The following is a 23,405-nucleotide window of genomic DNA, read 5'->3' as shown; positions in this document are numbered from 1 at the left end:
ACGTGTTTAGCGTCACAACCTTCACACTCACGCTGAGTTGGTACCCACTTCTACACGGGTGGATGAGGGGTTGGGTGGAGGGTCCCCACATGACCGAGCCGGGAGCGGGGTTCGAATCTGGGCTCGAATCGACGACCTTTAAGTTTGGAAGGAGAGTGCAATAGCCACCCACCCATCCCACATACCACAAGCCTCAATGCTCTCCCACTCACTGCTCAAGCCTCAGTACCCTCCCAGTCACTATTCAAGGAAGACGAATATAATCTTCTCAGCTTTCTCTCAATATTTATGTATGAATAAAGATATTCTGGCAAGATTAAGGTCGTTTGTTGAAGATTCCATCTCGTTATGCATAGTGTCTGACTCCGACATTACCGCAATACCATACCATCTCTAATATCAAATATATGTAGACTACCACCCTTTTCCATAACTCCATATGTAGGCTACCACCACCACCTTCCACCACTCTACATGTAGGCTATCCTCCGTTCCAATACTATACCGCCCCTTCCACCACTCCATATGTAGGCTACCAGCCTCTTCCAACACTTCCTCTTCCATCACCGTCTACTGCATCACTACTTCTTCTTGTCATCTGAAGTGTCCCCCTTTACGTTATTTCCAACACCTCATTACCTTCCTAACATCATTTCCAACACCTCATTACCCTCCTCCCATCATTTCCAATGTCTAACTACTTCCCCACTATGATTTCCAAAGCTTTTCTACCCTCTTACTAACCTCTGCCATCATTTCCAACTTTTCACTACTCTCTTACCACCATTTCCAACGTCCTACCAACCCCTACCACCACTCCTCAACCAACCCATTACCTTTTCTCAACAGTCGGAAGTTCCCCATGACACCCAATACTTCAAGGAACGTTTATCCAAAAAAAAAAAAAAAAAAAGGAACGCAAAATTCCAAATGTCATTAAAAATATAAAAAAATGTTGATTTCCTGAACCTCAAAACAAATATTTCGTTTATAAAATAACCAAGGGAAAGATTATTAGATTTTAAGCCAGAATGTTTCATCAGAATTCAAACTGAACGGTGTGCTTTGTCCACATGTCCAAGAAGGAAATGCCAGATGACAGGGAAGGGGGTTCAAGGGGGTGTTGTGGGGTCTGACAAATATTGACAGGGTGTGAGGGAGGTGGAGGAAGGGTGAGGTGCCATGGCCCGCAAGAGAAGGGCAGAGACCTGAAGGTAGGGTCTGTGGCACAGCGGTGGGGGACGTGTGAGTGTGGAGGGAGGGATGACAAACGGCGGACACGATTGGTAAGGGTTGTCAGGAGGTGGTGGCACTGGTTGGTAGTGACAACAAGCGGTGGTGGTAGGGTTCAGCAGGCATGAAGGGGTTGGCAGAGATGAGAAGGGTCGGCAGGGGGCCAGCAACTACAAGCAGAGTAGTCCGTGGGTGGAAATATGCTTCGTGGATAGCCCAAGAGGGTGTCAGGAGATGACTGGGGGTTGCAGAGGGTGGCAGGAAATGGCAGGTGATGGCAGAGGGAGGCAGGGAACAGTAGGTGGTGGTGGCAGGTGGTGGCAGACGCAGTAAGCACCCACCCTAGAGAGAGAGAGAGAGAGAGAGAGAGAGAGAGAGAGAGAGAGAGAGAGAGAGAGAGAGAGAGAGAGAGAGCGCATCCCGGCTCTTTTCCCAGAACTTCTTTTAATTACCAACCTTATCAGATGAGGTCGAGGGTACTGGGCAAGAAGGTGCTAGTTCGTCATGATCCAGAGCGGATGAAAGTCCCGCTGTCAATACGAAGTAGAACACCCGTAAAGGAAGAGGGCACTAGGGGGACTTTTTATGAACCTGACATTCATACGTTTACGAGGTAATAATTATGGTGGAGAGTTGAGGTCACGTGATGTTTACGTTAACGGTATGACGTGTGTGGCACCTACGTTGGTGGTGGTCTGCTTAACTGTTACGGCACTGTCGGCATTTCCGGTCGTCAGCTTAAGAGTGTCTGACGCCCAGGCTGTCAGACGCCAAAGTGTCAGCTTCAGGTTATGCGTCAGAGGATGACGGTGTCAGAAGGACTGTGCCACATCGCTAGGCAGCATGAACACCTGACACTCTTAGCAACACCGTCAGCAGCGGTTTCACTGTTATCAGACGCCATCTCTTAGCCCCCCCCAGGGCACCAGACTGATCAACATACTTATCCTACCTCAATAGCCACTTTATTGGGCATCAACATCGTCGAGGAAGTCTGCCGGATCCGCAGGTCATGAAGTGTGGTGATGTGTTTTTTCTGGGCAAGGGTAAGTGGAGGGTAGTCAAGGAGTGAGCGATCGATATCTTCAGTAATGAGGTTGTATCTTGGGAATGAATGGTCCTGTGATGTGCTGAATCGATGTGTGCAATGTTGAAAGGGGTTGGTGAGGGTCAAAGCATAGACGAGAAAGTGGAACTCGTACACTCCTGGGGAGTGTGGTTTGTCTAATGGAATGGAATTCAAGACTGGTTCAGAGGGGTGGCTGTTTAGAATCTCTAGAATCATTACCAAGTGAATATGTTTTGTCAGACATAGAAACATGAAAGGACATGAGGCGTGAGAGTGAGGCAGAGATAAGCATATATTTCTGTGTGAGGTTTGACGGTTGATTCTGAAGTGTCTTGGGCAGGAAGGGGTCTAATCCTGTCGTAAGTAAAGAACAGGCTGCCGAGCAGGATGAGATGTGATGGTAATGGATGTATTTTCGTTTCGTTGTGCAGATGTAGAGTGCTGGTGGTTGCTAAGGAGCCAGGGATCACCCCGAGTGCACCCTCTTGTCTGGTCTGTAGTTCTCTTGTGTTTGCTTTTGAAAGAGTCGGTGGGCATAGGTGAGGCGTAGTTTAGGGTGGAGTAGACGATCCTGACGAATTCTTTTTTCCTCTCTTTTCTCGTTGGAAACTACTGGTGCCGCCGTAGACTGTTCTGAGGCCACTTAGCATATATATATATTATCCTCAGCATCAGAGAAGCTGACAGTGTCAGCAACAAGCAAGCACCAGCAGGTGGTAGGGCAGGAGGCACGCCTGACACCACGTGCTCGGCCGCTGACATAAAATATCACTCTGATGAGAAGCTATGCCATCATGATTGGTGGGGGGGGGAGGGGGGGGGGAAGAGGACACCAGCCCTGGCACGTGGGCGTCAGGATGTGGAGGGGGGGTGGGGCGGGGGGGGGAACGGATAGAGTGTGGGCGAGGGAACCGGTGTGGGAGGGAGAGAGAGAGAGAGAGAGAGAGAGAGAGAGAGAGAGAGAGAGAGAGAGAGAGAGAGAGAGAGAGAGAGAGAGAGAGAGAGAGAGAGAGAGTGAATAAGAGGAATAAGTGCCTGGAGGCAAGTGTATTTGTTTATTCATTTATTCGTTTGTTTGTTTGTTTTTAAGTTTCTTTGTGTGTGTGTTTGTGTGTGTGTGTGTGTGTGTGTGTGTGTGTGTGTGTGTGTGTGTGTGTGTGTGTGTGTGTGTGTGTGTGTGTGCGTGTGTGTGTTCCTGTTTATGTTTAGTTTCTTTATGTATTATGTGAGTCTGTATTTACCAACCTACTAACTTACCAACGAGTACCTATGGCCAGAGAGAGAGAGAGAGAGAGAGAGAGAGAGAGAGAGAGAGAGAGAGAGAGAGAGAGAGAGAGAGAGAGAGAGAGAGAGGGCTGCTCCCCCTTGGGCACCCCACACATCCATGTAATAAGGCCCTTGCGGCTGACCCAGCCACACAGTCCCTCGTGAGAGCCACCCAAGGCAGGACAGGCCACCTCCACCTCCCGCCCTCCTTCAGCACTTCCTCCTCTCCACCTCTCGTCCTGTGTCTCTCGTGTCTGTGCCAAAACGTAAACCATAAAAGAGAAGAAGAAGAAAGTGTTTGTTTTATGCATTTGTAAAGCGGTTGAAACCAGTGCCATGGGTGTAAGCTGAGATTAAATCTCTTCAGAAGAGAGGGAATTGGAGGGAATTGGAGTGCAATGTTTGGGAGTCGCCTGGACACTTGAGTTCATCGCAAGAATTTGGAGACTTTGAGGACGATATACGTCTGGCAGTATCTGGTGAGTCATCAGCTTAAGATCTATTCTATCCATCTATCCATCTATCTCCTATCTATCAGGGGAAAGTGCGCTGTTTTAACCCTAAATAGCAACTTGTTCTTCATCCTTCCAAACACATTACTGTCCTATCCTTCAATTGTATTCTTACTCTGTATACTGACTACAATTTTACACAGTGAACGTGACTAGGAAAAGATAAGATTATCTCTTAGCATCTGTTTCATGGCATTATCATAAACGAGTGTTGTGGTGAATAAATATTCGACAAATTTGCGTTCCAAAATACGTAGCACCACTGTTACAAGTGACAGGGTCACGATATTGCTACACGTTATTGAGATGAAAATGTAAGTGAATACATAGAATCAGAGCAAATAAATGAATCACTGAAAAAAGAAGCAACTTAAAGATGGATGTAGAAATATCAGTTTCCGAAAAAAAATGTATATGTAAATTTATATAGCTAAGTGTACAGGATGTTTAGTAATCTAATGCAACATATTTTGAGTGATCCTCGTCAAGTGTTTAGAGGAGAAAATGTGTACAGAAGTGATGCCTCTGTTGGAGAGAGAGAGAGAGAGAGAGAGAGAGAGAGAGAGAGAGAGAGAGAGAGAGAGAGAGAGAGAGAGAGAGAGAGAGAGAATCTCTACAGACCCTCATAAACATGTAATTAGTCTACCCAGACGGGGTTCCGGCATCTTACGAGAACCATAGTAATATAGTGAGGATGGTGATTCAAGGTCATCGCCACGACCACGACAGTACGGCCCCTTCAAAACGACAGGACGACCCTGAGGAACGACAGGACGACCCTTGAGAACGACGGGACGACCCTTGAGAACGACGGAACGACCCTGAAGAACGACAGGACGACTTTGAGGAACGACAGGACGACCCTTGAGAATGACGGGACGACCCTGAGGAACGACAGGACGACCCTTGAGAACGACAGGACGATCCTTGAGCACGACGTTAAGACTCCTCATCTGAAAGATTTGAGCCGTCGTGATCAAGGTGTCGTACCGTCTACTCAAGCGTCGCCCCGTCGTACTCAAGGGTCGTACCATCGTGCTCAGGGGGGGGGGGGTCAAAAAGGGTCAGGGAGGAAGTCCCTCCTCCACGACAGAGGACACATGGAAATGACCCTAGAAACCATGACTCACATCATTATGCTACATCTAGCACAGGAAGTACCTCGGAAAATCACATGAAATTCACGATGTGTGCGTGTGTGTGTGTGTGTGTGTGTGTGTGTGTGTGTGTGTGTGTGTGTGTGTGTGTGTGTATAAAGCAATTCCCCTCCCCGAAGACGCGACGTGTATGCAGAAGGGAGTTCCCCTTACCCACCATACCAACGGCCGGCCAGAAGTGGACACATCACTGGACAGTTTAGCTTTAGTCTCCGTCTGTCATTAATCTGCGTGTGCCAGGCGTTCCCTCCCTGCGTGCCAGCATCACTCCCACGATACCATAGCCACGGGCCGCCCGCGCGCGCGCTCTCTCTATTGCGTTCTATCCCGTTGGCAATAGATTCTCTGGGGGAGAGCAGTCCATGGTCGCGATAGATTCTCTAAGGGAGAGGAGTCCATGGTCGCGATAGATTCTCTAGGGGGAGAGGAGTCCATGGTCGCGATAGATTCTCTGGGGGAGAGGAGTCCATGGTTGCGATAGATTCTCTAGGGGAGAGGAGTCCATGGTCGCGATAGATTCTCTGGGGAAGAGGAGTCCATGGTCGAGATAGATTCTCTGGGGGAGAGGAGTCCATGGTTGCAATAGATTCTCTAGGGGGAGAGGAGTCCATGGTCGCGATAGATTCTCTGGGGGAGAGGAGTCCATGGTCGCGATAGATTCTCTGGGGGAGAGGAGTCCATGGTCGAGATAAATTCTCTAGGGGAGAGGAGTCCATGGTCGCGATAGATTCTCTAGGGGAGAGGAGTCCATGGTCGCGATAGATTCTCTGGGGGAGAGGAGTCCATGGTCGCGATAGATTCTCTAGGGGAGAGGAGTCCATGGTCTGTTTTTCCTTCGCGATAGGTTCTCGGTCGTGGTGGTGGGTAGGGAAGGAAGGAGTTGAGATGGACAGATGGTTTAAAGCGCCACCGCAGGAGGAACAGCAGCAGTAGCAGCAGCAGCAGCAATAACAGAAGCAGCAGCAGCAGTAGCAGCAACAAACCGCGGGTCATCGCAGCTGACGCCTCAGCTGTCTTGGTGTCCAGCTGTTCCAGCCGCTGCACTTGGTTCATATGTTCACCCCCATTGAGTGTGATGGTCCGGCCCTTGAGTACGACGGGTCGACCCTTGAGCACGACGGTACTGCCTTTGAGCACGACGGGTCGACCCTTGAGCACGACTGTTCGAGTCTTGAGCACGACGGTACGGCCTTTGAACACGACAGTACGACTCTCGGGTATATGACTTGCCACAAAGGGTTGGGTGAAAAACCATCGCATCATATTCAAGGGTTAAACTGTCGTGTTTAACGGTCGTGCCGTCATGCTCAAGGGTCGTACCGTCGTGCTCAAGGGTCGTACCGTCGTGCTCAAGGGTCGTACCGTCGTGCTCAAGGGTGGTACCGCCGTGCTCAAGGGTCGTACCGTCGTGCTCAAGGGTCGTACCGTCGTGCTCAAGGGTCGTACCGTCATGCTCAAGGGTCGTACCGTCGTGCTCAAGGGTCGTATTGTCGAAAGGTGTTTTATATATATATATATATATATATTCTTATGTTATGTAGGTCAGTCAAAATACATGCAAAAATGTTACATGACGTTTGGGAAATTTCTTAAGAGACGCATGCGGAAAGAAGACGTAGAGGAACATATGTATCTGGACCAAGAGACCTTAAGTGTGTCATAACAGCAGTGTGAAGAATGGATCCCACTGGCAATGATATTCTGAATATTCTTATGAGGAAATATTCCCAATATCACTGTTGGGAGAGGGGGTTTGAGAGTCCGGGAGCAGAAAGGATGCATCCTGCAGGGTATTTGAAGGAAAAAATAGCGAAAAAATATAAGCTTGTATGTTGGTAATAGTTGAGCAAATCGCTTCCAACTGGTGTTCAGGCGAGACCTACCCAACTATCTATCTGTCTATCCATCTATGTATCCATCTATCTCCCTCTAACTCCGTCCCTGTCCACATAGAGTAGATGAAGGTCATGCCAAACACACCCATTGCGAGATTCGAGCCAACAGAACTATATTTTCCCATACCCCACTAGCCACCTCTCTGGGTTCGACAAAGGATAGGGACAACCAGTGTCCCTGGGTTAGAAATACTATCCCATCGTCTATCCTTTACAAACGCAAGTTGAAAACATGTTTCCCACATTTGCTTGTGGACTCCAGCAAGTAGCAGGGAAGTGCAAGATCCCTGTTGAAGAAAGATTAGCTAAACATCGTTGAGAGAGAAATACCATATTTCTTAAGCACTTTTTAGACACTGCGCACTCCACGAACGGACTGATTGTAGATGCTACGCACGCCACGAATGGGTGGACTATAGGTCACGAACGGACGGATTATAGAAGACTATGTATGCCACGAACGGACAGACTATAGACATTACACAAGCCACGAAAGGACGGTCTGTATACATCACACAGGCACGGTTGATCAACCTAGTCTTCCGTTTAACTCAACAGAAAACGACCAAAGAACACACAAGTTCTTCAAGCGAACTTAAAAGCGGCCGCAAGCGGCAAGACGCACAGATCACGAAGGTGCTGTGACACTTGATACAGAGCCTGAAGTAGTACCAGGAAAGCGTGGTAGGTAGACCTTGTACCTCCCAGAACTTCCCCCTCATCTTCCTCACTTGTATCTCTCTAAAAGCGGTCCACAGCCTTTCTCATTTCAAGAAGCGGTTTCAGTTGGTCTCTCATTACATTAAGTAATTACGTGCAGTGTAGCGCGTCTCGAAGAACACCACAAGCCCAGGGTTCTAAACCTGACGATGATTGCAACGTTGGCACAGCTGTGGTGGGTCATGTAACTCTCCTGCCTCTCTTTTCGTTGTCTGTCTGTCTGTCCGTTTCTATATTGACAGGGAAATGCAGAAACCATATGATCTCTCCTTCTCTCTATCTCTGTCTGTCTGTCTGTTTCTGTCTATAAGGAAAAGAAGAAACCGCAGAAATATACATAATCTCTATAAGACTGCATGATTTTTCGATATATCAAAACGTGTGAAAACAATTCAGAATTGATATGACGCTACTAAAGAAAAGAGCGAAACTTTCTGAGATGATCTTTCTGTCAAAATCAAATGATATACAGCAACGTCTTGTATTACAAATTATGTGTAAAATGCATTCCGTTCAGGTATTGAGAGGTTTCATATAATTCTGGCAATAATTGCTGTTATTAAGCCGGTAATGAAGTGGCAGCTGGCAACGATGCGTGGACGTTGGCGACCAGCCTGTGAGTTACGATGATTCGCATTTGCATACGTGACGCATATCATGATTTATTACAATTCATTTGATGGCTTACTTAAGTAGTTGATTATCTTCTGAGTATATTGTTTTAGGATGGAATGATAAACCTTATCTAGGACTTGTTTAGTGCCAGGTGGGAATAGTCTCACAAATCTGAAGCTCGATGTATGGCAAGAGTTGTGTCAACGAGCGCCATTTGGAACTCATTTGAAGCATTTAACGCTGATGGTGTTTGGCGGTCGGCCGCTGTGTTGGCCAATCATGGCCCAGGACATGGCAAGGAAGTGAAACCTTATGGCAGTCATGAGGGTTTGTTTTAAGGGAGATAGTCCCATAAACAGTGAGTTAAGGAGATATATATATGTTCAACTGGTATGTTGGTACCAATATTGTTATCATCGTTATAGCTGAACTACTATCATTATTATCATTATTAGAATGAGTAGCTGTACTGGGTAATGCTACGAACGTTTGATAGTTTCTTTAAAAGCTGCGAGGCTGCGCTCCGTGCAAGAGCAGAGTAATATGGACTCCTTTTTGTGACGTAAGGTACTGAACGACGCAGTATACTTGCTTATCCTTCCGCTAACGATGGTACAACCCCGTCGAAGACCGTCTTCTGTCGCTGCTTTCCCACATGCAGGCGAGAGAGAGAGTGAGAGAGAGAGAGAGAGAGAGAGAGAGAGAGAGAGAGAGAGAGAGAGAGAGAGAGAGAGCATCACACGACGCAATTCCCTACAATCGTTCTTCGGAGCGCGTGACATCAGCCCAGCGTCGCACCTGCACCAATAGCAACAAATTATTTTGGACTTCAAACACATTTCTTAACCTCATTTAACGATGATAGGGAGTCCCTCCGAGAACTGCTGGAATTCCAGAGTTAATTAAGAGTCGATATTATTAACCTTCCGTAATGAGGACTGTCTCCATTGTGTTCTGAACACGACGGTACGACCCTTGAGCACGGCGGTACGACTCTTGATCATTAAGGTACGACCCTTGAGCACGACGGTACGACTCTTGATCACGACGGTGCGATCCTCGAGCACGACGGTACGACCCTTGAGCACGACGGTACGACTCTTGATCATTAAGGTACGACCCTTGAGCACGACGGTACGACTCTTGATCACGACGGTGCGATCCTCGAGCACGACGGTACGACCCTTGAGCACGACGGTACGACTCTTGATCATTAAGGTACGACCCTTGAGCACGACGGTACGACTCTTGATCACGACGGTACGACCCTCGAGCACGACGGTACGACTCTTGATCACGATGGTACGACCTTTGAGCACGACGGGACGACTCTTGATCACGACGGTACGATTCTTGGTTTAGTGGCATGATTATCAATTTTCAAATGAACTCTAAGGGTTCGGCCAAGGCCTATCCCATCATGTCTAAGACTTCGTACCGTCGTGCTCAAAAGTTGCCTCCTCTCTCTCTCATATATATATATATATATATATATATATATATATATATATATATATATATATATATATACACATAATTGAGAGTGTATTTGCTTTCCTTATGAATAATGTGTTTCCAATATGTGTACCTCGTTCCTACATGAAAACAATATAAGATGTCGTTCCTTTATCTTATTCTCTCGTCTTTTATCTTATATTTACTCTTATTTTCCCGCTTCTGCTTGTTATTTTGTCTCTGTTGGTAATTGGTCAGATTTCTTGGAAGATGTTAATAGCCAGGGTGGAGCTCCTTCCACAAGTTTCATCATTAGTTTTGACAAATCTTTAAATCTAGCATCTAGGGTCATAGGATCCTAAGCAATATATATATATATATATATATATATATATATATATATATATATATATATATATATATATATATATATATATATATATTATCCCTGGGGATAGGGGATTAAGAATACTTCCCACGTATTCCCTGCGTGTCGTAGAAGGCGACTAAAAGGGGAGAGAGCGGGGGGCTGGAAATCCTCCCCTCTCGTTTTCTTTTTTAATTTTCCAAAAGAAGGAACAGAGAAGGGGGCCAGGTGAGGATATTCCAAAAAAGGCCCAGTCTTCTGTTCTTAACGCTACCTCGCTAACGCGGGAAATGGCGAATAGTTTAAAAGAAAAGAAATATATATATATATATATATATATATAATATATATATATATATATATATATATATATATATATATATATCCTCCCCTCTCTTTTTTTTTAAATTTTCCAAAAGAAGGAACAGAGGGGGCCAGGTGAGGATATTCCAAAAAAGGCCCAGTCCTCTGTTCCTAACGCTACCTCGCTAACGTGGGAAATGGCGAATAGTTTAAAAGAAAAAGAAAGAAAATATATATATATATATATATATATATATATATATATATATATATATATATATATTCTTTTTTCTCTCAAACTATTCGCCATTTCCCGCGTTAGCAAGGTAGCGTTAAGAACAGAGGACTGGGCCTCTGAGGGAATATCCTCACCTGGCCCCCTTCTCTGTTCCTTCTTTTGGAAAATTAAAAAAAAAAAAACAAGAGGGGAGGATTTCCAGCCCCCAGCTCCCTCCCCTTTTAGTCGCCTTCTACGACACGCAGGGAATACGTGGGAAGTATTCTTTCTCCCCTATCCCCAGGGATATATATATATATATATATATATATATATATATATATATATATATATATATATATATATATATATATATATATGCTCTGTGGAAGGTATTAAGAATATATGGCGTGGGAGGCAAGTTGTTAGAAGCAGTGAAAAATTTTATCGAGGATGTAAGGCATGTGTACGTGTAGGAAGAGAGGAAAGTGATTGGTTCTCAGTGAATGTAGGTTTGCGGCAGGGGTGTGTGATGTCTCCATGGTTGTTTAATTTGTTTATGGATGGGGTTGTTAGGGAGGTGAATGCAAGAGTCAGTTGTTGTTCGCTGATGATACAGCGCTGGTGGCTGATTCATGTGAGAAACTGCAGAAGCTGGTGACTGAGTTTGGTAAAGTGTGTGAAAGAAGAGAGTTAAGATTAAATGTGAATAAGAGCAAGGTTATTAGGTACAGTAGGGTTGAGGGTCAAGTCAATTGGGAGGTAAGTTTGAATGGAGAAAAACTGGAGGAAGTAAAGTGTTTTAGATATCTGGGAGTGGATCTGGCAGCGGTTGGAACCATGGAAGCGGAAGTGGATCATAGGGTGGGGAAGGGGGCGAAAATCCTGGGAGCCTTGAAGAATGTGTGGAAGTCGAGAACATTATCTCGGAAAGCAAAAATGGGTATGTTTGAAGACATAGTGGTTCCCAAAATGTTGTATAGTTGCGAGGCGTGGGCTATGGATAAAGTTGTGCGCAGGAGGGTGGATGTGCTGGAAATGAGATGTTTTGAGGACAATGTGTGGTGTGAGGTGGTTTGATCGAGTAAGTAACGTAAGGGTAAGAGAGATGTGTGGACATAAAAAGAGCGTGGTTGAGAGAGCAGAAGAGGGTGTTTTGAAATGGTTTGGGCACATGGAGAGAATGAGTGAGGAAAGATTGACCAAGAGGATATATGTGTCGGAGGTGGAGGGAACGAGGAGAAGTGGGAAACCAAATTGGAGGTGGAAAGATGGAGTGAAAAATATTTTGTGTGATCGGGGCCTGAACATGCAGGAGGGTGAAAGGAGGGCAAGGAATAGAGTGAATTGGATCGATGTGGTATACCGGGGTTGACGTGCTGTCAGTGGATTGAATCAGGGCATGTGAAGCGTCTGGGGTAAACCATGGAAAGCTGTGTAGGTATGTATATTTGCGTGTGTGGACGTGTATGTATATACATGTGTATGGGGGTGGGTTGGGCCATTTCTTTCGTTTGTTTCCTAGCGCTACCTCGCAAACGCGGGAGACAGCGACAAAGCAAAAAAAAAAGGAATATATATATATATATATATATATATATATATATATATATATATATATATATATATATATATATGTAATACAGGAAGTCAGAGTTACACGCACAATTAGCGGATCTGAATATTTAGAAAATACTGCTATCAAAAAATAAAAAGAAAGAAAACGAACAGGGGGATAATACGGCGAAGGAAACCAAATTTCTTGAAAAGAATTATATATATATTTATATATATATATATATATATATATATATTTTTTTTTTTTTTTTTATACTTTGTCGCTGTCTCCCGCGTTTGCGAGGTAGCGCAAGGAAACAGACGAAAGAAATGCCCCCCCCCCCATACACATGTACATACACACGTCCACACACGCAAATATACATACCTACACAGCTTTCCATGGTTTACCCCAGACGCTTCACATGCCTTGATTCACTCCACTGACAGCACGTCAACCCCTGTATACCACATCGCTCCAATTCACTCTATTCCTTGCCCTCCTTTCACCCTCCTGCATGTTCAGGCCCCGATCACACAAAATATTTTTCACTCCATCTTTCCACCTCCAATTTGGTCTCCCTCTTCTCCTCGTTCCCTCCACCTCCGACACATATATCCTCTTGGTCAATCTTTCCTCACTCATTCTCTCCATGTGCCCAAACCATTTCAAAACACCCTCTTCTGCTCTCTCAACCACGCTCTTTTTATTTCCACACATCTCTCTTACCCTTACGTTACTTACTCGATCAAACCACCTCACACCACACATTGTCCTCAAACATCTCATTTCCAGCACATCCATCCTCCTGCGCACAACTCTATCCATAGCCCACGCCTCGCAACCATACAACATTGTTGGAACTACTATTCCTTCAAACATACCCATTTTTGCTTTCCGAGATAATGTTCTCGACTTCCACACATTTTTCAAGGCTCCCAAAATTTTCGCCCCCTCCCCCACCCTATGATCCACTTCCGCTTCCATGGTTCCATCCGCTGACAGATCCACTCCCAGATATCTAAAACACTTCACTTCCTCCAGTTTTTCTCCATTCAAACTCACCTCCCAATTGACTTGACCTTCAACCCTACTGTACCTAATAACCTTGCTCTTATTCACATTTACTCTTAACTTTCTTCTTCCACACACTTTACCAAACTCAGTCACCAGCTTCTGCAGTTTCTCACATGAATCAGCCACCAGCGCTGTATCATCAGCGAACAACAACTGACTCACTTCCCAAGCTCTCTCATCCCCAACAGACTTCATACTTGCCCCTCTTTCCAGGACTCTTGCATTTACCTCCCTAACAACCCCATCCATAAACAAATTAAACAACCATGGAGACATCACACACCCCTGCCGCAAACCTACATTCACTGAGAACCAATCACTTTCCTCTCTTCCTACACGTACACATGCCTTACATCCTCGATAAAAACTTTTCACTGCTTCTAACAACTTGCCTCCCACACCATATATTCTTAATACCTTCCACAGAGCATCTCTATCAACTCTATCATATGCCTTCTCCAGATCCATAAATGCTACATACAAATCCATTTGCTTTTCTAAGTATTTCTCACACACATTCTTCAAAGCAAACACCTGATCCACACATCCTCTACCACTTCTGAAACCGCACTGCTCTTCCCCAATATATATATATATATATATATATATATATATATATATATATATATATATATATATATATATATATATATATATATATATACATCCCCTTTTAGAAAGACATATACATATATACGCATGTACATAATTCATACTTGCTGCTCTTATTCATTTCCGTCGCCACCTCGCCACACATGAAATGACAGCCCCTTCCTCCGGCGTGCACACGAGGTAGCGCAAGGAAAAGACAACAAAGGCCACATTCGTTCACGCTCAGTCTCTAGCTGTCATGTATAATGCACCGAAACCACAGCTCCCTTTCCACATCCAGGCCCCACAAAACTTTCCAAGGTTTACCCCAGACGCTTCACGTGCACTGGTTCAATCCATTGACAGCACGTCGACCCCGGTATACCACATCGTCCCAATTCACTTTATTCCTTGCAAGCCTTTCACCCACCTGCATGTTCAGGCCCCGATCACTCAAAATCTTTGTCACTCCATCCTTCCACCTCCATTTTGGTCTCCCACTTCTCGTTCCCTCCACCTCTGACACATATATCCTCTTTGTCAATTTTCCATCACTCATTCTCTCCATGTGACTAAACCATTTCAAAACACCCTCTTCTGCTCTCTCAACCACACTCTTTTTGTTACCACACATCTCTCTTACCCTCTCATTACTCGCTCGATCAAACCACCTCACACCACATATTGTCCTCAAACATCTCATTTCCAACACATCCACCCTCCTCCGCACAGCTCTATCTATAGCCCACGCCTCGCAACCATACAACATTGTTGGAACCACAATTCCTTCAAACATACCCATATATATATATATATATATATATATATATATATATATATATATATATATATATATATATATATATATATATATGCGCTACCTCGCAAACGCGGGAGACAGCGACAAAGTATAATAAAAAAAATATATATATATATATATATATATATATATATATATATATATATATATATATATATATATATATATATATATATATATATATATATATATATATATATATAATGACTAGGAAACTGTAAACCCTTCCAGCACATAATGGTATGTGACCTTGTCAAATATATATTCCCACACGTATCAGAGGGACATACTGTAATGCAAGTGACATATCATCCCGCGAATATTCGTCGTATTTTAGCACGTCGTCATTAACATTCCCAAACGGGGTCAGAATTTGGTCTCATATCAACTTCCACCCATTACAAAGAAAAGAAGGATAGCATTTATGCATTTATCTATCTATCTATCTATCTATCTATCTAGTCCTCGATGAATGTAGGTCCGTAGTGCACCCGGGAAAGCCAACAGCTTTAAAAGGAAAAGAAGAAATATATATACTTGAACCTTTGCCAGTGTCAAAACATCCTTGGCAAGGCCTAAAGGACGTAACCTTCCGCTTGATAAGGAGAGCATTGATGTCAGGGGGGCACCTGCCCTCCACTGCCTCCCCCCATTCCCCTCTGGCGCAGCCTGGAATGGGTGGCGCTGGTGGAACAGGGATGGTGGGGAGGGAGGGAAGGAGAGTTGAGTTGTGCGATGGGAGGGGGAAGGCCTATTCCCGTGTGGGATGGGGAAAAAGACGTCTCTCCTCAATGAGGAAGGAGAGGTCTTTCCCTCGTGGGATAGGAGAGGGACGCCTCCTCTCCCTTGCCTTTCACTTATTCATACGTGGCAAAAATCCGGAGAACCTATTGATTTTTGTCCTGTATATTTGCTCTGTCTATGTGTCTGTCTGTCTGTCTGTCTGTACCTCGTGTTTGTCTGTCTATCTGTCTGTACCCCGTGTCTGTTTGTCTGTCTGTCTGTACCTCGTGTCTGTTTGTCTGTCTGTCTGTCTGTCCGTACCTCGTGTCTGTTTGTCTGTTTGTCTGCCTGTCTGTACCTCGTGTCTGTCTGTCTGTCTGTCTGTCTGTACCTCGTGTCTTTCTGTCTGTCTGTCTGTTCTCTCTGTTTGTTCAATTAGTGCCGAGTTGTTCTTCCCGCGTTCTAACTGCTGAATGTTCATTCCCATCGTTTCCTCCATTTCAAGAAAAGTCTGGTTGTTCTTTTTCTCTGTTCTTCTGAAAGGGTAAAGGTCAGGTCAACGTGACAGGGTCAAAGACTATGGTGGAGAGGTTCCGATCCCTGTACTGTGGGGTTCTGAGCCTATGTATTTCCTCGGCCATCCACAAGTGACCAGATTTCTGAGCCTCTGTAGCAGTCGAACCTCTGACCAATTGAGCCCCTGGTCACTTGAAACCCCTTGCCAGCTGACCCCTGGCCAGTTGAACCCCTGGAAAGTTGACCCTTTGGTCAGTTGAATCTCTGGCCAGTTGAACCCCTGCCAATTTTGAACCTCTGTCCAGCTCAACTCTGTCCAGTTGAACCTCTGGTTAGTTAAACCACTGATCATTTGAAGCCCTGGCCAGTTGAACCCATTAGCCAGTTGAACCTCTGGCCAGCTTGGGGTTCAAGGTCTCACTTCCTCTGACCTAAATCATGTGTTGAAGTACCAACCCTACGCACTACACTACCACCACAACCACAACCACCACATCCACCACCACAACCACAATCACCACCACAACCACTACCACAAATACCCACCACAACCATCATCGTCAACACTACCCCACTACTACAACCACCACCACAGCCCACCACTACCACAACCACCACCACAGCCAACCACTACCACTTACACATCCACTACCTCAACCACAACCACAACCCACCACCAACAGCTCTAGCTGCCCTCATCCCCGCAATCCACTCCTAATGCTCACAAGTGTCAACTCTAATTACAAGTCGATACACTTGAAATTAGTTCCACAACTTGCTGAAAGTTTGGCTAAAGTTTAAATACTTTCCAGGATGGACTAGAAAGTTGAGTGTGTTGACAAATATATAACACACTCAATTGCCCTCTTTTATCCTCATTCACCACACACCCTTTTTCACCCCACGCACTCACCACTCACCACTCACTCATCACAAAAACTTCTCATGCCCTATGCCAAGCATCCACGTGTATATAAAATACATTCCCACATTTTCATATGCTTACACGCACATATGGAGGTACACTTACACCTATATGCCGTGGGATATATTGGTATACATTCGCCGATATGCCATAGGATACACAGGTATACATTCGCCTACATGCTGTAGGATATATAAGTATACATACGCGTATATGCCATAAGCCTACAAGACCTTCAGATGCACACGTCAATATATGAAGGTTATATGACTCTGGGAAGTCTACCACTAGAGCCGTTATCTACAAATAGCAACGGCATGACACCCCAGGACCCCCATTCCATTCACCTACTCCGCCAACTCGTTCAGGAACAGATCAAATAGCCATGGTGACATCACGACCCCTTTATGCTAGACCCACCTTCATTGGAAACATCTCACCCTCCAACTCACAAACATATCGTATACTCCAGGGTAGAACTTCTCATTACTACTCATTCACCTCATATATCGCCATCACATGCCCAGGTCCATCAGCGCCACTTACAAGCCACTCACTCCTCCCCAAGTACTCCACACACACACACACACACACACACACACACACACACACACACACACACACATTCTTCAGGGCAAACATCTGCCCCACTCACCGTCCAGCTCACCAGAAGCCACCACATTGCTCCACCCGCATCAGAGACTCTATATATACCCCCACCACCCTCTCACTTACCACTCTCCCACCCTCTCACTTACCACTCTCCCACCCTCTCACTTACCACTCTCCCACCCTCTCACTTACCACTCTCCCACCCTCTCACTTACCACTCTCTCACCCCTCTCACTTACCACTCTCCCACCCTCTCATTTACCACTCTCCCACACTCTATATACCCCCACCACCCTCTCACTTACCGCTTTCCCACCCTCTCATTTACCGCTTTCCCACCCTCTCACTTACCACTCTCCCACACTCTATATATCCCCACCACCCTCTCACTTACCACTCTCTCACCCCTCTCACTTACCACTCTCCCACCCTCTCACTTACCACTCTCCCACACTCTATATATCCCCACCACCCTCTCACTTACCCAACTACCCTCTCACTTACCGCTCTCCCACACTCTAACAAGTAAACTCAAAAGACTTTTTTTTTTTGTTTGGAAACCATCCATTTTTTGTTCCTTGTTCTATTTTCCAGACCTCAGGTACATACAAGCCATTATCTTCTTTACAATCACATTATTTTCTTTACGATTTTTGGGGGCTTAAAAATGGGACAATATTTTTGGAGTTGGAGAGCAGAAAGTAAATTAACCTCATTAAGAAAGTTATCAAGTTCGTGTGCCATTATTTTTGGGTAATTGGAACGCGATCTCGACAGTGTCAGATAACACGGGGATTCCAAACCCATCAGAAGTGATGCTCCGAAGCTCAGTATTGTGTAGAAGGAACAGCCAGGCACAATAACACATGAGGGTCTATAGAAATGTTGCCTTATAAATGCTGGTCAGTTTTGGCCACGCCGGTGATTGTTCTGTATTGCAATCCGGCCAATTGGTGGTCCCTCTTGCCATACAGCTATTGGCCCGTCTTGCCGATTCAATCACTCGCCAACCAATCATTAACCTGCTACGATCCTTCGAGTATGTCTACTGTGTGTGTGTGTGTGTGTGTGTGTGTGTGTGTGTGGAGGATTGACGGCAATCATCTAAAATCACACGATGCAGCTTTTTTGTGACTCTCTCTCTCTCTCTCTCTCTCTCTCTCTCTCTCTCTCTCTCTCTCTCTCTCTCTCTCTCTCTCTCCCCCCCCTCTCCGTGCATCAAAAGTGGTATGCAAATGAGATCTAATGGCACTGAGTAGATTTTCTCCGAACGTACAGCGCCTTAGTGAAGGGCGGGGGAGAGAGAGAGAGAGAGAGAGAGAGAGAGAGAGAGAGAGAGAGAGAGAGAGAGAGAGAGAGAGAGAGAGAGAGAGAGAGAGAGAGAGAGAGAGAGATGGGGATGTACTGGGGTACTGGGGTCATACTGGGGAGGTTTAAGGTGATACTGGGGTACTGGGATCATACTAAGAGCTATAAGGGAATACCGGGGTACTTAGTCATACTGGAAAAGCTCTAAGATCATACTGGAGGTTACTGGAGTCATACTGGGGAGGTACTGGGGAGTCAAACTGGGCGGTGTACTGAGGTAATAATTAAAGAGCTGGAGTGGGGGAAAGTTTGAGCACATGGAAAAAAAAAATCGTTCTATCTCTCTCTCTCTCTCTCTCTCTCTCTCTCTCTCTCTCTCTCTCTCTCTCTCTCTGTCTCTCTCTCTCTCTGTCTCTCTCTCTCTCCGTTGCCCAACAGAGCCACGAGCTCCACTCGACGGAGCAACTCCAGCAGGTAACGCTCCTTCCACTGTAGGGGTTGTGGTGGGGTTGGGGTTGGGGTTGGTGGGGGTTGGTGATGGGGGGTGGGGGGTTGTGTACATCTTCAGCACGGCCACCTGGGCATACCGGAGTGAGGCCGGGTCGCTGCTGGACGGAACTGCTGAAGCTGGTGGCCTCATTGTCTAGTCCCATCCCTCTGAGAGAGAGAGAGAGAGAGAGAGAGAGAGAGAGAGAGAGAGAGAGAGAGAGAGAGAGAGAGAGAGAGAGAGAGAGAGAGAGAGAGAGAGAGAGAGAGAGAGAGAGAGAGAGAGATTTATCTCTACGTAGATACAAATTCCATTACTCCTCAAGTAAAGATGATATACTCTATATATATATATATATATATATATATATATATATATATATATATATATATATATATATATATATATATATATATATATATCAATATAGTGCCTCCAACATCAAGGATTCGAACCGGTATCATATGCGTGGGTGCTGGTAACGCTAACTAATAAGGCTATGGAACGACCCAAGCTCCTACACAAATGGCAATGGTTCGAATCTTTGATGTTGGATAGTGTTGTGTGTTCATTGAAAGTACTTGCTCATTGCTATATATAACGTAAGGGTGAGAGAGATGTGTGGAAATAAAAAGAGCGTGGTTGAGAGAGCAGAAGAGGGTGTTTTGAAGTGGTTTGGGCACATGGAGAGAATGAGTGAGGAAAGATTGACCAAGAGGATATATGTGTCGGAGGTGGAGGGAGCAAGGAGAAGAGGGAGACCAAATTGGAAGTGGAAAGATGGAGTGAAAAAGATTTTGTGTGATCGAGGCCTGAACATGCAGGAGGGTGAAAGGAGGGCAAGGAATAGAGTGAATTGGAGCGATGTGGTGTACCGGGGTTGACGTGCTGTCAGTGGATTGAATCAAGGCATGTGAAGCGTCTGGGGTAAACCATGGAAAGCTGTGTAGGTATGTATATTTGCGTGTGTGGACGTATGTATATACATGTGTATGGGGGGGGGGTTGGGCCATTTCTTTCGTCTGTTTCCTTGCGCTACCTCGCAAACGCGGGAGACAGCGACAAAGTATAATAAAAAAAATAAAAATAATATATATATATATATATATATATATATATATATATATATATATATATATATATATATATATATATATATATTCATACTATTATACTTAGTCGCTGTCTCCCGCGTTAGTGAGGTAGCGCAAGGTAACAGACGAAAGAATGGCCCAACCCACCCACATGCACATATATATACATAAACGCCCACACACGCACATATCCATGCCTGTACATTTCAACGTATACATACATATACATACACAGACTTATACATAAATACACATGTACATATTTATACTTGCTGCCTTCATCCATTCCCGTCGCCACTGAGGACACAATCTTTCCGTTTTCCTTGCATCATTCCTGTGCAATCATAAGCGACCTATCATTACCATTTAATTCAACCCATCAGAACAGATAATGAAACCCTAACTGATATCTTATCTAGCTTTTTGTTGTCTAGTCTCGACCGAACACAGAAGACGCGGAGCAAATACAATCTCACCTCCCAATTCTGTTATAAATTTCCTCAAAAATTATCCTTCGTCAATATGTCTAAGGTGACGTATACATATATGTCGAAAGAGTTCATGTTTTTTTTCTGTCATTTTGAGGAAAACTGGACACAATTATTTTCTGTTTTCATCATAGAAATTGTCCAGAACTTGGGATCCGAACAGGAGAGACTCATTTGAATCTACGTGACACACATGACACTGGTTCGAGCTGGGGGGCTTCGAAACCCACCTACAGAGCGCCCCCCCGCCATACTCCAAATATTCCAAGAAATTTTTACAACTAATAACGTTCCTACTGCCATGCCTGGCTCACGTAATGCTGGACGTTTTCTCGAAAAAAGATTGGCATTTTTTCCTTGACGTGAACAAACGCCTTGTCATGAAGTTGGTGGAGGACGTCAAAGCGTTCATTTAAGTCTTTATTACCGAGCATCCGGGAGTCTGCAGCTGCGCCCCGACTCCTCCCTGATGGCAGCTCATGTCTTCACTCATGATGTCTCGCTCTCGTTCGAGCTCGTGTCTCGTATGAGTGTGTGTGTGTGTGTGTGTGTGTGTGTGTGTGTGTGTGTGTGTGTGTGTGGGTGGGTGGGTGTGTGTGTGTGTCTTTCTCTCTCGGTACGAGACTTCAAGTTCCTCTACAGTCTCGTGAACTATCCGAGGACCACGAGACGTGATAATACGTCTGAGATCTTCCACGAAAAAAGCCTCGAGAAAACATGAATTAGTTTTGCAAATGTCTCGTACGTTTTATATAAGCGAGTCTCTCCCCCCCCAAAAAAAAAAAATGTACGCAGTGACCCTCCAGCTCACACACTAGTCGTACTCTGAATGACCTTCAGGACGGACGATGGAGTCAGAACACATGATAATTCTATAGAAAAAGAGAATCACCGACACTTGCACAGGATCCAAGTCTTTCAAATGCCCCGGTGGTTGATACCCCCCCCCTCCTCCCCACCACCCCCCCATCATTGCGAGGGTCTGTGACCCTGTCTTCGTGGTTTCTGCCTACAACGGTCAGTGTATACACGGTCCTCCTTACCATGGCAAGGGCCACACACACAAACACACACACAAACACACACACAAACTCACACACACACACACACACACACACACACACACACACACACACACACACACACACACACACATATATATATATATATATATATATATATATATATATATATATATATATATATATATATATATATATATATATATATATGTGTGTGTGTGTGTGTGTGTGTGTGTGTGTGTGTGTGTGTGTGTGTGTGTGTGTGTGTGTGTGTTTACTTAATCCCTTCGAAAAGAATGCATAGAAAATTGCTCCAATTTACAGAATCAGGGAAAAAATGGGATTAATCTTTGGTAAAAAATTAACCCAAGCGATGGCGCATCACTGGAGAAAACGGAGAGAGGGGTTTATTCTGATGTGAATATCCTCAAGTGGTGCGTGAGGACGATAGACAGAATTGAATTCCACTCACTCGACCGTCTTGTGGGGAATCAAGCAGGGGTTCGAACGCCTCTTGTCGCTTCTCGTATTGTGATGGAGGGAATCACGGACGTTTATAGCGGGTTGTGTGTGGGATATGTTGGAGGGTTGTGTGTGTGTGTTGTGGCCTGGAGCGGTGGGCGTAAGAGGTGCCTTGTGGTGCCCCTTAGCTAGGGTATGTGTTTGTCTGGCTATAGGTTTTGCTTTGTGTATTTACCTGTTTGTATTATCCCATGACTACAGGCTTGGGGTAGGGGTCTATCCTCAAGCAAAGTCCCTATCTTTTAGGGTTATCTAAACCATCAAATTGCCTTTTAACTCCTCGTTTAGCCTGTTCTAATCGTCCACCAAAATGACAATAAAAACAGTATTTCTTGCTGTCCATTTCTAGCTATATTTTCGTCCGCTTCTCGACGTGGCCTCTGAGTAGTGTGGCACTGCATCTCGCAAAGAACTCTTCACTGTCGTCCGACCGATTTTGAAACTTGAATGGCTGTGGCCACGTCACCATCTCTCTCTCTCTCTCTCTCTCTCTCTCTCTCTCTCTCTCTCTCTCTCTCTCTCTCTCTCTCTCTCTTCTACCCTCAGCCTCTCACTGTAACTCAACTCTCTCAATTGAGGTGTGTGTGTGTGTGTGTGTGTGTGTGTGTGTGTGTGTGTGTAACTTTGGCCCCCTACACCAGAGCCGTGTTCATATCACTACACGAGAAATGGGGGAAAGTTAGCAGAGAGGATGATCAAAGACTAATTGGGAATTTCGGGTCGTAAAAGCCCCTCCCAACGAAACATAAGTAGCCAGCCCCGTCCACCGATGCTCTCAAAATCCGTAGGAGGGAAATACGTTCACGAAGTCTTCTGATCCCTTCAAAATGAATTGGATGTCCTAACTTTCAGC

At 45.1% G+C, this 23,405-nt stretch overlaps 1 protein-coding gene across 1 annotated transcript in view; it reads left to right on the top strand.

Moving 5' to 3' along the window:
• Window positions 1-3,720: 3,720 nt before the first annotated feature.
• Window positions 3,721-23,405, top strand: part of Dh44 (diuretic hormone 44) — a 141,865-nt gene continuing 122,180 nt past the window's right edge. Inside the window, exon 1 of the mRNA XM_071682229.1 lies at window positions 3,721-4,047. The gene's annotated coding sequence lies outside the window, so the exon portion shown is untranslated. The remainder of the gene's footprint in view (window positions 4,048-23,405) is intronic.

Source organism: Panulirus ornatus, chromosome 34 (assembly GCF_036320965.1).
Source record: "Panulirus ornatus isolate Po-2019 chromosome 34, ASM3632096v1, whole genome shotgun sequence".
NCBI classification, from domain to species: domain Eukaryota; kingdom Metazoa; phylum Arthropoda; class Malacostraca; order Decapoda; family Palinuridae; genus Panulirus; species Panulirus ornatus.
The sequence above is the reverse complement of the archived record's forward strand: the minus strand, read 5'-3'. Positions and strand labels throughout refer to the sequence as shown.